General features: G+C 43.1%; 1 long non-coding RNA gene across 1 annotated transcript in view; it reads right to left on the bottom strand.

Annotated features, from left to right (window-relative positions):
• LOC121073763 overlaps positions 1 to 12617 on the bottom strand; it is a 319233-nt gene that overhangs the window by 67659 nt on the left and 238957 nt on the right. The window contains exon 5 of the long non-coding RNA XR_005821924.1: positions 10012 to 10077. This is a non-coding gene — a long non-coding RNA (uncharacterized LOC121073763). The remainder of the gene's footprint in view (positions 1 to 10011; positions 10078 to 12617) is intronic.

Raw genomic sequence — 12617 nt, 5'->3', positions numbered from 1 at the left:
GATTTTATCAGAATTTTGGAGTAGAACCATACGAGTCTTTTTTGGTTTTTTGTCTTTTTTTTTTTTTTTTCACTGGCAACTGGTCTTTGTGGCCAAAATTATTGATAAGATTGCAGGAAGTTAAGGCATTTATTAAATGGCTAGTGGTTTTCCAACCAACTGGTATGGTACTTTGTAGTTACACTTTAGAGACCTTCAAGTTGCCACCTTTAAAGTCTGAGACCAAAAATGCATCCCCAAACCAAGCAAGCCTTTGACAGGTTGCAGATGGAGAAGAGGTTTCCTGGTCTTGGAGATAACTGACATTTTCAGGGTGGTGGTGGTACATGAGAACTAAATTTCCTCTCTGATTTATTCTGAGTTTGGAAAACAGACAGTTGCATGGGCATACAACATCAGGAGGAAATGCAAAGAGCAAAGAGATATGAATAAAGAGACCCAAGAACAGAAGGAAAGTGGGATATTATTTCTCCTTTGAATTATGATGCAAAGTTCATATTTCAGAAGGAAGCAATAATCAGAAGGTGAAACGTGATGCAGCTGGTCAAGCTTTCAGATAGCTCTGAAACAGTGATGCTGCCTCTCATATCTTTACCGCCTTTTTTTTTTATGTGAATAAAATACAAATTTAAAACAAAAACAACACCATGAAGCCTGCTGAAATCTCCTCACTTAAACTCTTCTATACTTTGAAAGCAGCAACATTCCTTCTCATATTTAGTTTAATTTTTGATGTAGAAGCGGATTTTGTTAAAAGAAATACCATGAAATTCATCTGCAACTCTATACGGAAACCAAATTAATAACCATGTAGTCATTTACACAGCACTGTATGAAGCCCAATCATGCCTTTTGTGAGCAGCAGGTTTCCCTTCACCAAAACTGGAACCTCATCCTTGCTGGATCCTTCCTCAAACAGGTTACCCGGTGCGATTCTATTCCAGAGCTATTCCCTTTCAGTATTCTACTGTGGTGTTCCTATCCTCATCGTTGTACAATTAGTTATCAAGGCATAAATATTTTTCTTCCCTGTTATACATCTTCTCACCTTGCTTTTTTTGCTTTTTTGGTTTGCACTCTACATAGTGCACCAAGGGTGCAATATTAGCTCTGCTAATTTTAGCTAGTCTTAGCCTTTTTTTTTTTTTTTGGAGGGGGGGGATGACACAGCAGTGTGGGTCACAATCTCACCCATGACGTACTGCAGGGGGTAATGATGTGCACAAAGGCCGTAGCAAGGTGCAGAGGGACTTGCTGAAGTCAGCAGTCCCCTGGCCAGCCTGCTGGGAACATGGTTTTCAGATTCCATCATCATGAAGGATGGATGGAGGTTACCTGGCAGAGGTTACCTACAGAGCTTTGCTCTTAATACCTCTGATGTATAAAAACATCTTTTCTTTAAGTGATTTCGCTCAAATCCTCAGCTTATGGAATACCAATGCAAAAGTGTATAGTGCTGACGTTTAATCCTGGGAGAAGAGAGGCTCTCCCTGTGAACCCAAGGTGATGCTCAGGGGCACTGGTGGATTAGCATCAGCCACAGACCCAGCCCCTCATTTCCTTGCATGGATTAGGCCACTTCATTTAAATAAGCCCTTTGAGTGAACAGGTGCAGGCAAAATTAGCATCATTAACCAGCTGTAAAACGAGTGAGTGGCGTGCTAAATGTCTCTGTTCAGCTGCATACCAGAGAGGTTACATACATGTGCACAAACATGTGCTGAGGATCTCTGCGAAGCCGTGTGTTACTGAGCCCTGGTCTTCAGAGAGGTGCGAACGTTAGGGCCAGCCTTGGGATTTGGCTGTTCTTTTGCATCAAGGATATACTTTAATATAGGCTGTGGGTAATGAAAACCCAAGAGATGCAACAGTCTCTATTGGTGCTCTAAAGTTTCTAACTTTCTTTCTTAAAGACTCAAGATGTGAGTAGAAATTATATATTGCTATGAATAACAGCAAAGAAGGGAAAACCCCAAAGCAGAGACAAAAGTAACCCAAACTATGTCAAGCTAAAAACAATTTGGGACCAAGTTTGTTGACAATAAAATGTCAACAGAATGTAGACAAGTGTCTCACCTGGCCCCAAACTCAGCAAGGGGCTTAGGCATATGCCTAATTTTAAGCACTCAATTCATGTATGTGATTTAATTGGTGTATTTTGTGAGTTTTAAATTTCATATATATTTAAGAACACTGCTGACTCAGGGAGTATATTCCTGTATTTACTTTGTAGCTTCAGATTTTTCATAATTACATTACCCCTCCTGCTCTCTTCGATATTTCCATCTTTCCTCTGAGGCAGGAAAAGTCTCTCTTTCACAGTTTGTTAATCAGTTTATGATAACACAATCGTCACGGTGTTTTCCTTGGCAGCATGCCTTGGGCTGAAATTATTTAATGATCTGAGCATTAATTGAAGATTAAGGGCTGGGGTTGTCTGCACTTGAGTCTCCCATTGAATATGAACCCAAGTGAGCTGAAAACTTCTGTCCTTTGCTAGGATCAGGAGTCAAAATACCAAGAAATCATGAGATCCAGGAGGCTGGTGTCATTGTGGTGCTGCTTTGTGTGGATGTCACATGGCATTTAGGTTTGTATAAACATTTTCCCAAGGAAATCAGAGAAGTTTTGTCCCAGTACCCTCTCCTCATATGCACAAACACAAGCCTGGTGCAGAGAGCTGATAAAATGGCCCAGAGTCACTGATTCCCTGTGGTTGCCTCTGTCGGTTTGTCTTGCATCCCCAAATCAGTCTTTGGGGCTGGGTGCATGGATTCCCAGCAAAAACTGGTCTTGAAGAAGGACATACCAATTTCACCCTGCAGCTGAGAGTCACCTGCACTGGTCCTCCGAGGAGGACCTGGCCTGATTTTCTCTTGTGTCCCAATCATGGTGGGCTATGTCTTTCCCACAGTGTTATTAGAAGAATTCTTAATTCTTTTACTACTCTTTTCATTTCACAAGTTTTTTAAGACAACAGCAGGTTTAAAAAAAATCCACTAAAAAAAATCAGCAATAAAAGTGTTTTAGGAAGTGGAAGTGATGGCTTACTGATTCTTTTCCATATAGCAGGAAGACATGTGGTTCCAAAGAAAATCAAAATATAGACAAAAAAGAAAACTTCAAGAAAACTGTAAAAAAGAAAATAAATTAAATAAAATAAAAATCCCAGTCTCCCCAATTAGTTAAACAGGGGAAATGAATGCCACCTGGGTTGCAGCAGATATTGGACTGTTTGGATTTTCCAGAAGAGGAAAAGAAATTCACTTTTCTCTCCCTCTCTGTCCCCACTTTTCATCTGTCTTAATTTACTGACATTATTTTGTCAGACGTCTGCCCAGCTCCAAGTCAAATAACCTTTCTCCTCCTACCTTTCTGCAGGATAAAGCAGATCCAAGAAAGGGAATACAGAGTTTATATCTGAGCAATCTTGGCACTTGGGATGTATAAACCCAAGCTTAAGCCTCACTCTCAGTTCTAGTTTGTAGGTCATCCCCTTAAAAACCTGTTGAAAATCTTTGAATAGCTGAAATTAGCCTTTTAAACACCCCACTGGCTATGCCCACCTAAATTTAAAAGGAAGGAACACCACCACAAATAATAATAAAAATTATATGGAGCCTAGATTTTGACCAGAATATTGAATAATTCTGTTATCGCATTATACTGCTTTTAGCACCGATTTGTTAAATAAACATACACAGAGGAAGAGTTACTCTGGCAAGGGGGGTGGAATAAGAGCTAACACATCTCACTGCTGAGGTCCAAAGCGTGTGTGTGCAAGCATGTCTGCATACAGATAAAGCGCACACAGGAATTTTTCATCGTTTTGTGTTTTACATTGTGACAAGGATTTACCAGCTCAAGTGGAAAGCAGAAACAAAATCCCATTCAGGGGCAAAGCCTGTCTAAAAGACCAGAACAAATTATGCCTTTCCCTCAGAAAGATTCTTGAGGATACAAGGAGAAGAATAAGAAAAAAAGTAAAAAAAAAAAAAAAAAAAAAAAAGTAATAAGAATCACAAGCATCTGGGAAGATCAAGTGACAATGACTGAAGAAACAAAGCCATTGTTTCTCCAGAGGCAGAAGGAGATGCTTCACTGAAGCTTGAATACCTAATAGCTACTTTTGTTAGTAATAAATGGCAAAAAAATAGTTATTTTTTTGAGGGTTGGGGGAGAATTAGTCCTCTAAAGCAGTAGAAGCTCCTGCCTACAGCATGTAGCATGAGCTACCCAGGTGCTAAGGGCCGGGATTTAAATTTTCTTTAAAGAAATGAATAAATTCATGCAGGGGGGGTGGGGAGAAAGGTGGGAAGGGGAAGGAGGTTTGGGGAAAGGAGGGGAAAAAAGTAGGAAAAACATCATGAGAAATATCACAGTAGCAAAGAGAAAAGGCAGCTGAAAAAGTCAAGGATAACTAAAGAAGCACATGAAGCGTGACCTTGAAATGAGACTGATGAAGTGAGCTTTTTGGGTTGAGTGCTGGCTGGAAAAGGGGGCTTGGACCACTGCCCAAGGAAACTGCCTCCTGCTATTTAATTCCTAATGAGTTCAGGGAACAAGGATTTTGTACAGTCTTTGAAATAAACAGGATTGTGTTAAAGAAATACTTGAGACCATCATTAATTTCTACTTCTAGTGGAAACAAGCCATGAGACCCCACATCCTGGCTAATCACTTGGGTCAAAAAAGTAACATAATGTGAATTTCAGCACTATATATTATTTTGTAGGATGAAATAATTCTATATGTTCATTTCAGGCCTGCAATGTGGGTCTTCAGAAGAGAAGGCTCATCACCAATTAATTATTACAGAGGTTATAATTCCTACCTTCCTGTAGGAATTCAACATTTAATATCTTATTCTCCCCTCTTCCTGTGCCAATTTTTCCATCACTATAATTGTTCTTCCTGTTTATGCAATTCTATATGCACAGTGGCTACTAAAAGTCAGCTGTTAAAACTGTTTACTGCAAATATTTACACTGTGGCCATTAGTGAAATCTGTATCTCTGAACGGATGATGGATGGCAGCGGGTCTGATCCGAGAGACCCTGCAGGATAAACAGGGAGGGAGGCAGGGGAATGTCACGTGCGGAGGCTGGGAATGCTGCCTCCTGCTCCCTAAAAAGGCAGAAGAGAAAGTACTGTGCTTGGGACATTTGCTCAGAAAAATGTTAAGGAACACGAGGTTGGTTGCTGATGCCTGTGGCATTGAGGTGCTAGAACATGTAGTAATTATTAAAGAAGGCTTTTATAAGTAATATAAGTAATATTACTTATATTACTCAGAAAAAAGGGGGTTAATGGGTTACTGCAGCATGTAATAAAGGTTGAGTTATATGCAGACTAGGCTAACTCTTTGTACTGTACATATCAAGGCCATGCTGTGAGCATGGAAAGCAGGTAAAGCAGAGATGCTAAAATACTAAAAAAGCTAGTTTTCAACATTTAACAGGAGATGCAGAAATTAGGTCAAGCCCTGGATGATGCTGAGAAGTCCTGACATGCTGGTCCAGGTGCTCGGGGCGCTCTGGTCCAGAGGTTTCAGACATGCATCACGGAAGGCTGCATCCACCACGTCCCACGTGTCCGTCCCGTGGTGCTGTGCAAGGAGCTGAGACTGCCCCCAAACCCCAGAAGACCCCTGCAGGAGGCACCTCCAAGGACCACAGCACGCAGGTGTAGGACACGGAGATGATCTCACATCACCGCACCCAGGGCCAGCATGGGCACAGCTCACGCATCCCATCCCCTAACTTCCACGCTGCCCACTGCATTTCTCTGCTTTGCTAGTAGGTGTCATTTCCAATTCTTCACCTGTGCTCACTTCTGCATGTATGGTTTTGCTTTTAGAGACGTGGCCCATTTTGGATGCCCTTTCCTCCGGGCATGCTGGGGTCTGGGCTGCCAGCCAGCAGCTCCTAGACGGACGATGAACAGCCCATTGCCTTCCAGAAAAGATGGATCTCAAATGATCATTTTGCACATTTTTTTTTTGTCCTAGATGTTCTTTCAGAAGAAACTGGTGAGGCAAAGCACATACTCTCGTGAAACAGACTCACTGAAAAGTAACAAAAGGAAATCCCCTCCAAATACAGCATTATTTTGGAACAGCAAAAATAAGTGGGTATTCTATATTAATCAAACACATATTTGCTGAAATAATGGTTTGGGCTTTGTTCAGTGTTAATAGGAGTTTTTCCACCTGGTGCTATCAAATCGGCCTTCAAAGAAGAGTCACCCAATACAAACATGCACACGCCTCTTTCAGCTAAGTCTGAAATCCTAACTGCACCAACGAGAGAAGCAGGAAGGTGACATTGGCTGGAAAACTGCAAACAGACAAATGAGTATATCTTAGGATAGAGACCAGCTCCACACCATGGTCATCATCAGAGTTAGGAGTCTAATTTGTAAATCAGGATAGCACATAATCTTAAAGTACATGCCTAAGTTCCTTGTTTAAACCTCAGCATGTGTTTAAATCCTCTTTTGCAGGGTCAGACTATCCTGATGATCCAGCTGATGTACGTCACGGAGCATGTCCTGTGGGGAAATAACTTGGCAATTTACTCTGGATTTAAGATAGGGCTTGTGCGCACATGAAAAACACTGTGTGGCTTATGCCTGGATGATGTGATGGTTTGGGAAACGTTTCACGTGTTATTAAATCTGTTTGAGATTCTGAATTCCGTCTTCTCTGTTGTCATTTTAATTCCTAGACAAATGGAAAATCCATACAGAAACAACCTGGCTAATAACACTGATGAGCATCCCCAAGGAGAGCGATCTCCCCAAGCAATTGGCCAGTAGGCAAAGCAAATTGGGCTGGGGCACAGAGACAGACACAGGGCTCATCTGAGCCAAGAAGCAAGGGAGTCTGGAGAAAAAAAAAAAAGGGATGGGACCTTCCTTGTGCACTGTAGGGAGGAGATGAAGACAGAGAAATTCTGTGCTCCACAGGAGACATCACATAAGAACAACAGGAAAATGGATGTAGACAATACCGGCCCAAATCCTACCAAGGAATTAGGATTATGGAAGAGTCTGAGACAAGGAGGAGCTAGTAGCTGTTTTAGTCAGGTCACAGCTTTGTTGGCATCTGTGGCAGAAGGAGGAGGTGATCCGTGGGCTGGCAGAGGGGTGACCAAGCATCACTCAGCAGCTCCTTGCAGCAGGACTGGGGACCAGCTCACAAAGCTCAACCTCTCCCTCCCCAGAGGAGCCACGTTTCAGTGTCATCCAACCCTTACTAATCCGTGCCAGAAGCACAGCGATGTTAGTCTTCCACACACACCTGCAAAGGGAACTACAAAAATCTGTTTGGGTGAAAATGCTCTTCTCTGCTGGCTGCAAAGCAATAACCCTCCATTTGCCTCCTTGTGGTGCAGGTGCCCCTCTGATCAAAGGGAAAACAAGTCCTTTCTTGAATACAGCCTTTCATTTTGCACAAAGTGCCTTCCCTCACACACCAAAATTAATCTCAGCGCAGGTAGTTCTCCGTTTGTAGCTCAGCCTTCTTTGTGGGAAAGTTTATTTTTGGCCAAGAGTATAAATGCTCAGCCCAATTAGCCATTGCTGCAAAAAGGTCTCTTAAAGGCAGCCAGGGTGGGATTAGTCATTCCTGCTTTGCTCCACGCAGCACCTGCCAAACTCTACACAGCCCTTTGCTGCGTTTAACGGGGGATGGATGGGATCTGAGGGTATCATCTTTGATTTCTCTCTGTAAGGTATTTTGTTTCTCCTGGCACTCCCAGAGCTCAGGCGTGGAAGTGTTTATGACATGGTTTGATGTCAATGTGAGTTTTCCGTGCCCCACTGTTGCATTCTTGCTTCTCTTTCCCCCACATGTTACTCGGCTCTGATCTACCTGATCTACCTCCTTTTTTTTTTTTTTTTTTTTTTTTTTTTTCCCACCTTTTGGTTTTATGGCAAAAGTCACCCTATGGAGCAACAGAAGGAAGGATCCGAGCAGAAAGCCACTTGTCTTCTGTCTGGCTGAGAGCGTAGAACTGGGCTCAGGACACCGCAGGACCAGGACACCGTAACATCTGCATCTTATCCATCCTCCCCAGGCTGCTGGTGGAGCCACAGCAGGCACTGCGAAGGAAGGGGTGCTCCCTCATCCCTCTGCCTTGGAACAATTACACTGAAATAAATTAACTTCAACGTAACTGACTTGAAGCTCATGTTGACAAGTGGTTTCAGACTCAGGTTTTAGATGAACCTGACCTCAGATGACACCTTCAAATTCAGTTTTGGAGGCAAGAAAGTTGCATAAAATGACAGGGCATCACCATCTCCACCATCATGGAGGCTGGTGCAGAAACCAAGAGCAGCCTTCTGCCACCTCCACCAGCCCTGGCATGGGGGCTTTTATTTCCCCCTCCCTGAAACAAAGGCAGTCGGGGCTTACAAGGAGTGCCATTGAAGTGATAAGCATGCTCTACTCCCCGTTGTTGACTTTCGAGTGGCATTTCCTCTGTCAGGAATGTGCCCCACAACAAGGTATTTATACCTGGCTGCAACACAGGCTCGCTTTTCACCAGTGCCTGCTGCGCATACCGCAGAGAGGTGTTGGGAGGATTAATTACTTAGTGTTTGCAGAGGGCTTTGAAGATAAAATGTGCCAAGTAATTATTATGTGTTTTACTGATTTGGGCATGTATGGACAATTTTTTTTTTAACGGTTTGTTGATTTTGTTGACAGGCAATCTGGGACAAAGCTACATTTCTTGTGAGGTTTCTTTTTTAATATTATTTTTAATAGGCTTTTTAATTGCAGTATTTACTTTAGTCACCTATTAAATAGCTAATTACTTGTGATCCTGTTTAGATTTCTGTTTAGCACAGACAACAATTACATCTTTTCTCTCACAGCCCACAGTTACTGCATTACATGCTGGGCTCAATCTAATTTTTTTCCCTGTAAACTGTGAGGACTTTCTGACTGCAACAACTTATTTTCCTGGTCGTGCTCCATAATGTGGAATTGATCTCAGGAAAGGCTTTTCTGGGTTGCCCATGAGAAAGGGAACAGGAGGAGAGCTGAATTTGACAATGTATAAACATGACTGATCCTTTGTCTCACTGAAAGGGGTAAGTGGGACATCAGGCTGAATGGGAGAGGCCAAGACAACAGGGTATGGAAAGGCTGCAGAAAACAGACGCAAAGTGCTGACTACAAAAAGGTGCCAGTAACAAAATCTCAGGAGGTAATTAGGTTTTAATTTGAACAGGACAAGCAAGTGGATATCTGGGGACTGGTGACACTCCCTCCTATCTGAGCTCCATGTAAAGCCTTGGTAGGAACATTGGTGCCAGCAACAGGGAGGACAGCAGAGGATATTTCATGGAGGGCAACCCAAGAGAGCTCAACCAGCCACCTGTGCACTTTCCTGACAGTTTGATGTCCTCCACAGTATGTAAACCACCGCTTCCACTTCCACAAACACCCAATTAAAGAGAAAGACCTCAATAAACGAATTTGACAGGTTGCTTCTATTTTACTTCCTCACCACTTAACACCGACGCTAAGCTCCTCTGCAGTGTGCAGGTGTTTGTGGAGGGTCAAACCTAGCTCAGAAATTGCCACCACCGACAACCAGCCAGGAAGAGTCTCCTCTTTGGTACGCCCTTAACCCAATTTATTGCTGCTCAGTAACCTGCTACATGGGCATTTCTAAGCTGAGAGAAGCTTAGATGAGATTATTTTTTTGCCCATCCCATGTTGAAAGGACAACTAGTCTCGCAGGCTGAACTGAAGACCTTCCCAAGAGTGGTACGTGAAAATGAAATCTCTTTTTTTTTTTTTTTTTTTGTGCTGAGCCAGCATTTGATTGCACTTTTCTCTTCATTTCTGCTCTGTAGGTTTTGTTTTCCCCCACACAGACTGCTGAGGAAGCAGTTGCAGCCAGAGGTGAAAAGGAAGAGGTCAGGAAAGGAAGAGGTCAGGGTGAAGAGGTGAAAAGGAACTTGGCTGTCTGCTCAGTTATCTACACGTACCTGTACTTGAGCCAGCCACTTCAGGTCTCACTGTCTGTTGTAAAATTCATACAGACTTGGCCTCATCTGAAAATAAATAAATAAATAAATAAATTATTTAATTAAATGGAACAAGTAAGCCTAACATAGCCTGGACATGAAGAGAACATATATTCCATGTGTAGGCAAAAACCATCCCTCCTCTAAATTCAATGAGCTATGAAGTTCACGCTAAGACATAAGACATTGCAGGAATCCCACCCACATGATGTTCTTCCCAGCACATCTCCACCTAGATCGGAGCTGAAGCAGAGCTAGCAGCTGTAAAGGCTGGATTTGCCTCGCTGCAATGCCATCCAGAGGCCAGATGGCTCCAGGAGGATATGCTGCCATGCATGCATGGGGAGAGAGCTGACACCTTACAGATACCCTGCAATGTGCCTACCTCTGTATTTACCTTTCACAGGTTTTACAGCAGCAGTACGCATTGCAACAACTTTTTTCTTTTTTCTTTCTTTTTTTTTTTTTCCTTAGAAATTCACGGCAGGTGCAGCACTGTAAAGGATGCTCGCCAGGAGAAAAAATCCTTCCAACCCTGCTCATCTGCAGCCAGCCCCACCATCTCCAACTGAGGACAAAACAATCCTGCTAATAATTGCATACATTATAATCTTTACAAGTATAGAAGCCCCTCCAGGGGTTCTGCCATCAGGTTAACAGTGCCCTACCTCCCAAGTATTAAAGGGCAGGCCAGATGAGGGGTATCGTGTTTTTCCAGGCATGATACACGAAAAACAACTGTCTCATTGTTTAGAGCATCCCTAAATATTGCCAGTAAAGATCTGGTCAACTTTCCACAGGCTGCGGCTTCGGAGAATTTTCCATTGGGGTGATTTATTTCATCAAAACAGCTCTCAGGCCACCAGCTGTTAAAGCACTTGTGGAAAGGGCCAACTTGGTTCTCATTATTCACTGTAGGTTTCCCTTAATAGAATCAAACTGGTTAATAAGTGCTAATGCCGGTAACACGGTCCTCTGTACTTTGACCTAAATCCTCCTCCCGCTCCCAAGGGGGTGGATACAGGAAGAGTGCTGCACTATTTCCTCCAGTGCATGGATGGGCAAAATTAACCCCTGCAGGCAGTCCTTACCCACCGTGTTTTGGGCGCATTTTGAGGTCCAGGCTCTGTTGTACCAGGTACAGTGCAAAATCCTACCCCAAAACACTGATCCCAAACAGTTCCTGCCGCATTAGCATCCACACCATGGTTTCAGCCCCTGTTCTCCGGAGTGACCTTTCCCTGTTCCACGCAGCCAGTTCAGAAAGTCAAATCTGTTTTTTTAATAAAAAGAGAAGTGGCACAAACAGTTTCCTACGCTTGGTAATTGCACAGCCACTTTGAGTACACAGTAAGAAAGCAAATATTACTGTGAAATTAAGCCTTTTTTGCCTTTTTTCTTTTTTTTCCAGGAGAATATCCAGAAAAATCAGATCTCTATAAACACTGAAAAGGTCATCATATTTTTGTCAGGTTCATTTGTCATGTCAGATGCAAGCGAAATGGTTCATTTAGCTACTTACATTGCTACACAACCCAGCTTGCAGTTTTAGGCGTACAAACCACACATGCTTCTATAGGATGTACACAGTGCTGCGACAAAAGCAGCTCACACAAGCAGGTCTAGGGCAGAGTGAGGTGGTTCAGGAAGGAGAATAGGGGTGAAACAGGGTGGCTGTATTCCCACTGCTCCCAATCCCAGCAAAAGCACATGTTGCTGCCCAAGGAATTGGCCCTGAAGTACTTCTGGAGTGGAGATAGCCATCCCTAGGCTTCAGAGTTAACACCCCAGGGCACCGGGAGCGTCACCACACCGCCACCTCCCAGCTGCAGGAGCAGAGGCAGTGCTGACCTCCCGCACCACCTCTGCCCATGCTCCCCAGAAGAGTTTTGGCAGCTGAGAGGAGGAAGGAAGGAATGTAGACTCCTCCAGCCACCGAGCTAATGGGTTTCAATGTGTAATTAGCGTCACTCTTGAAAACCCATGTCTTGTCACCACTCTAAATGTGTTCAGCTTCTGTTTCCTCATTATTCTGGATCTAATTTTTCCACTAGATTGAGGAGATACTATTTTTTTTTCCCCAGAAAAATCCCCTGTCATGTGAAACAGAGTAGATGATTAAGACATGACTGAAAACCTCCTGGCCTGCTCTTTGCATGTTAAACATTTGCCTGAAGAAGGACAAGTATCCACTATGCAGTTTGGAGGTTTGACAAAATCTGATGTATTGAGCAAAGGCTAACAGATCCCCTAGTCGTATCTAGTCCTGGGTAACACAGTTCTTTAGAACTAATTACACATACTGACAATGAAATTAATTAAAGACTAAATTTCCTGTATTGGCAATAGCAGTTTGATGGGATTTCAGACTGCCCTGAAAATCCCGAAGTCATACACCCTCAGGGAGCTAATTTAGGAGATTAGTCAGCACATGCTCTCATTATCATTACTGGGGAAAAGCAGGTACCTTGAGAGGCAAAGTCAACTTTGAGTCACTTAATGGAGAGGTTCTCGCTCTACTTTCCCCGTCTCTATCAGAGAAAACCCACTCCAGTTGCTGTAATCAG

This window comes from Cygnus olor, chromosome 8 (assembly GCF_009769625.2).
Source record: "Cygnus olor isolate bCygOlo1 chromosome 8, bCygOlo1.pri.v2, whole genome shotgun sequence".
In the NCBI taxonomy this organism is placed as follows: domain Eukaryota; kingdom Metazoa; phylum Chordata; class Aves; order Anseriformes; family Anatidae; genus Cygnus; species Cygnus olor.
This window is presented reverse-complemented; position numbering and strand designations above follow the sequence as displayed.